Here is a 6,000-nt window from a genome sequence, read left to right on the forward strand (position 1 = left end):
ATATGCCCATCAGCGTGGCCCTTAGCATAAAATGTGCCCATCAGCGTGACCCTTAACATAAAATAAGGGGCACGCTGATGGGCACATTTTATATTAGGGGGCACTCTGATGGGCACATTTTATGGTAAGGGACACGTCTTCGTGTATCATACATTTTTTGATTGTGCCAGGACTAGCGCCCACTTTATGTGACTTAGCGGTTGCAACACCTCTTGCTGACTTGCCTCTCATGTTTTTAGACTTATGTTTTTTTTCACCCCTAGAAGTTCCCAGTCCCCTTAGCAAATCAAACAATTATATCACTCAATTGAAAGAAGGTCATTACAACATGTAGTCATTTTTCTCCAACAATGTTGCACGGGCTCAGCGATCAAAGTTTGCAAAAACATATTAAAAATAGAGACTACGCCCAGAGAAAAGAATAGTGAAGATAAGAAAAAAAAGCAAATAGGTCTCACTGCATTGTAGTTAGGGGGGAATGGCTCTCAGCCAGGTTGGATTCAGTTTGGGATTTTGATGACTCTCCTTGTTATCTCCTCAGGATCCTCCTAGCCACTACTCTAGTCCTCCTCTATCTTGATGACACTCTCCACAGCCTCAAGGGTCCGATTTCCAGGGCTACCCACACCACCTTCCTTCCTTGGGGGGGAGGGGGTGCTGTCCTGGGCTCTTGTGTCGCTATAGCATGACACCGCTGCTCCTGATCAGCTTACTGATCCCCGGCACTTACAACAGCCAGGCGGATGGCAGGTGGCTCAGGAGGGGTCGCTTCTCCCTCACATGCAAAATTTTGAAAAAAATGATATTTTCTACTTTTTGTTATAAAAAATATTTAATAAACTCAATTTTTGTCATACATTTAGGCCAAAATGTATTTAGCTACATCTCAATAAGTTTATATTTATTGGTTTGCACAAAAGTTATAGCATCTACAGCTATGGTATATACAGACTTGTATAAAGTACTCAAAATTTCTACTTGAGTAAAAGTACAAGTGCTCGATCAAAAAATTACTTGAGTAGAAGTGGAAGTGCTCGCAGAAAAAGTTACTTAAGTAGAAGTACTAAAGTATTCAACATTTTTTTTACTTAAGTATTGCAAGTAGTTTTTTCAAAAAATTTGCTACTTAAGTACTAAAAGTAAAAAGTACCAGTAGTTTTGAAAAAAAATTTCTACTCAAGTACTGAAAGTAGAAGTACAACTACTGTGTTATGTAGTTATTAAAGAAAGAAGTCAAAAGTATGAACATCATATTGTTTTTATTATTTCAAATGATTTATTCAAATGATTAACCTGTGTTTGTTAAGAGTTTCTTGATGCACTTTAAGCGCTGTAGCACCATTTATTTGTTTGTTTCATATTTTCTTTTTATTGGAAAGATTTGGTATAGCAGCTTTTATTATACACAGCCTTTATTTTCGTATGCGCTGATTTACAAATGACATTATACACATTTTTTTGAGCTTTATGCAACCTGCCATCTACTGTTCTGGCAGTGGTAATTTTTTTTAAAGTAACGAGTAACTATGCAGCACAAAAAAAAAATACTTGAGTAGAAGTATCGAAATCATCGAAAAAATGTAGTGAAGTAAAAGTAGAAGTAGGAGAAAAAAATTCTACTCTAGGAAAGTACAGATACCGCATTTCGGTACTTAAGTACAGTACTTAAGTAGTTCTACTTCGTTACTATACATCTCTGGGTATATATTTAGTAATTTACCACTTCTGGACTGGAAGGATTTACCCCCTTAATACCCCTCTAGTCGTGTACAGGACCTCAAAAACCAATCAGCACCTTCAGGTAAATTGCTCAGTTCACTTCCTCACTACCTATCACCGTTTCGGAAGCCATGAAATTCCAAGATAGCACAAAACCCCCCAAACTGACCACTTTTCAAGAAAGTAGACACCCCAAGGTATTTGCTAAGAGGCATGTTGAGTCCATGGAATATTTAGTTTTGCCATGTTTTCTTTTTTTTTTTTTTTTTACACAAAGTTGTCACCTAAATGATATATTGCTCAAACATGCCATGGGTATATGTGGAATTACACCCCAAAATAGATTTGAACTGTTTGAACTGTCCTGGCCATTTATGCCCATCATTAGAAGCCACTGTCGCACATCACCCACTCTTCTTACCACTTGAAGGCCAATCCTTTTTTTCTGACACGTTTTGGTTTCATAGTTGGTGAGGTTGAAAAAAGACACCAGTCCATCCAGTTAAACCTATAATGTTAGTGTGCGTGGGTGTATATGAGTTTATGTCAATAGTACATTGTATACCCCTGTATGTTGTGGTCGTTAAGGTGCCCATCTAATAGTTTTTTTAAGCTAGTGATGCTCCCTGCTGATACCACTGCTTGTGGAAGAGAATTCCACATCCTTACTGCTCTAACAGTAAAGATCCCTTTACACAGTTTAAGCTTAAACTGCTTGTCTTCTAATTTTAGTGAATGGCCGCGTGTCTTTTTAAATTCCCTTTCACTGAAAAGTTTGTTCCCTATGCTAGGGTCGCCAGTACGATATTTGTACATTGATATCATATCCCCCCTCAAGTGTTAAAAAAAATTTTTTTTTTTGCTAGAAAATTACGTTGAACACCCAAACATTATATTTTTTTTTTTAAAACAAAGGCCCTACAGAAAAAAATGGTGGGTGTTGCAATTTTTTTTGTCACAGTAATTGCGCAGCGATTTTCAAAAATGCAATTTTTTGGGAAAAAAACACTTTTTTGAATTTCTGAAAAAAACACAATATATTGCCCAACTGTTTGGTAAAATATAAAAGATGATCTTATGCCGAGTACATACATACCAAACATGACATGCTTTAAAATTGCACATGCCAGTGCAAAGGCAACAAACTACATACATTTTTAAAGTCTTTACAGTTTACCACTTTAGATTTAAAGAGGAGGTCTACTGCTAGAATTACTGCCCTCAATCTGACATTCGCAGTGATACCTCACATGCATGTTGCAATTGCTGTTATACGACACGAGACTGATGGCTGTATTCGCCTTTGTGTGGGAGCAAAGGGGGACAGGGGTGCTTTAATTTTTTTTTTCATCCCTTTTTTGGTTATCACAGGGAGTGTAAATATCCCCTATGATAGCAATAGGTAGTGACACATACTCTTTTTTGAAAAATATGGGGTGCATTAGACTCTACATCTCTCCTCTGCCCTTAAAGCATCTGACCCCACCAAGATCAGTGTGATAAGCTTTCCCAATTTAAAAATGCTGCTGTTTTTATCTGGTGAAACCGAAGTGATAAAAAGCTTGTAGCTTGCAGTTTCTTTGGTCATAGAGATAATTGGAGCTGTTCTGGTGTCTGATCAGTTCTATGGTTAGCTGGCGGAACCACCGGCTGCATTCTCAGGTTACCCAGTGGGACAGGAGAGCCCAAGAAAACCACAAAAGGTGGCGGGAGGGGGAAGGGGAGTACCCTCTCACTTCTAGTAAAAGAATTCTAGCAGTTAATTAGCCGCTAGGATTGCTTTTACATTAAAGCCGACCGCTGGCTAAAAAAAACTATACCAAGATAATGCCTAAACCTGCAGGCATCATCCCAGTATAACCAGTCAAAGTCCAGCGATGTACCAGTATTTTGCTGTTCCTTGTTCGACATATGTTGTAATGTTCTTTTTTTTTCATGCAGCCTGTGGGCTGAACATAAAAAACGAACTTAACGGATTCCTACATTCACATTGATCGATGTGAATGAAGAAATCTCTGCCAAAAAAAGTGAAAAAAAAATATGGTGAAGCATAGGGGGAGATATATATATATATATATATATATATATATATATATATTTTAACTGCGGTGGTGAAATTACATCCTACAGCGCTGTAGCCCCTGATTTACATATGCTGAAGGCAAACCCAGTGGCTGTCAAAATAACCAGATCAGTGCTGCAGCTGAATAGTGTACCTGCAAAGCAAACAATGGTTAACAATAAAATACAGTAACAAGAAATATTACAATATAATAGTATACAGTACAGTAAAAAAAAAAAAAAAATAGAATGGCATATCTGCAAAGCAAACAAAGGTTAACAATAAAACACAGTATCAATAAAACATTAACTCAATAAAACAACAACTTTTTTTTTTTTTTTTTCTGTGCAAAAAAAAGAGTAAAGAAAACATGGCTCCTTTTTTCAACTGTAATGGTGAAATCACCTCCTCCAGTATTGGAATCGCTGATTTTCGTATTGTGAGAGCAAACCCTGTTGCTGCCTGAATAAAAAAATCAATTCTGCAGCTGAATGGCGTACCTGTAAAGCAAACAATGGTTCAAAATAATAAACACAGCAACAATAAAACATTACAATATAGAAGTATAGTATACAGTACAGTACAACAGAAGAATGGCAGTATCTCAAAGCAAAGAATGGTTAACAATAAAAAAACACAGCAACGATAAAACATTACAGTATAGCAGTATAGTATAAAGTACAGTAAAACAGAAAGTACAGAGCATCAACTCAATAAAAGGACAACTATTTTTGGCTTTTTTATGTTTTTTTTTTTTAAACCTTTTTTTGTAACTGTAGAAAAACTTTAAACAATCCAGGCTAGGGTCTCTCAAAATGCGATAGCCATCTAACATCTTTCGAGACCCTGTGTAAAAGTGTGCCCTAGACTGTGCCATGCTGTACCCTATACTAATAATTCACTAGTGTGTGGTAGTGACAGAAACAGTCCCCGATGCAGAGACCAGGTTGGCCAGCACAGAAGGGACTAAAATAGCGGGTGTCACGCCTATATCCGCGTTTTCTATAGACACAAAATTTTCTTTGGGGTGATCTTTGAGTAGGGGTACCAGAGAGGACATCCGTAAAATGCCTCTCATGCACCCGGCTCACTGCATCTAGATTGGGAAATTGGGCCACAGCACCTTCTGGAAACAAAAAGGGCTGTGATGATCTCTTCTTGGAATTTTAGGAAGGATCCACTTCTTCCTGACACTTTGTATAGTACATAAGCGTTGAACAGAGCCATTTAGAATAAATATACAGACACTTTTTTGTACCAGCGTCTGTCCTTACGGGCAATTAAGTACAGCCCCTTCATCTGGTCGTTGAAGTCCACCCCTCCCATGTTAAGGTGGTAGTCGTGGACACAGAGGGGCTTCTCAACAACACCAGTCGCCGTTGCAGTTGGGACTGCCGTGTCTGTGTGAATAGAAGACAGAACGAAAAAGTTCCGTTTGTCCTTCCACCTCAATGCAAGCAATTCATTACACCTCAAGCAGGCTCTCTCCCCCCTCTAAATCGGGCATCTCCAAGCGTTTGGGGGAAGCCCTGGCAATTAGGGCGCACGGTGTCACATGCGCCAATTCCAGAATCAAAAAGGTGACTAAAGATTGGCACGCTTGTGTAATAATTGTCAACATATAAATGGTACCTCTTTCCGAATAAGGATGACACCAAGTCCCATTTGGATGCCTGTGTGATCACACTATCTTGTATCTATACCGCCTATTAACTACTAAGAGAATGTACGTTTTCTACTTTTAAAAAAAGTCCAACTGTGATGGTTTTACACTATGAAGAGGCTTTTTGTTTTCTTGGGTACCTTTATGGCTATTATAAGACCTGAGGAGAAGGTGACAACCCCTGTGAAACCGTTAAAGGACCAGTGACACCCCTTCCTGCTTCAATGACTCTTTACTTAAGGTATTAGAGTCCACACATTTTGGTAAGCGCTCCTGACTCTCTACAGTATTCTGGTGTTGGTGACATTTAGGGTGATTACTCTTTGCTTCTGAACATGTGATATCTTTCTCCTATTTGGATATGGATTTTATTTTTCATAGCCCTTTTTCTCATTGAGGATTTCATTCACTCACTTCCACGCAGTGAATTTTTGTTCAAAGGACTTTATTCATTGTTATTCTTGTTAAACTGCATATCCATTGCTCACTGTTGTTTCAGTTCCTTGTTCACTCCTATTTTTGCATATTTTGCACATTTGTATGCACTTCATGGATA

This window comes from Pelophylax lessonae (assembly GCF_965119305.1).
Source record: "Pelophylax lessonae genome assembly, chromosome: 1".
Taxonomy (NCBI): domain Eukaryota; kingdom Metazoa; phylum Chordata; class Amphibia; order Anura; family Ranidae; genus Pelophylax; species Pelophylax lessonae.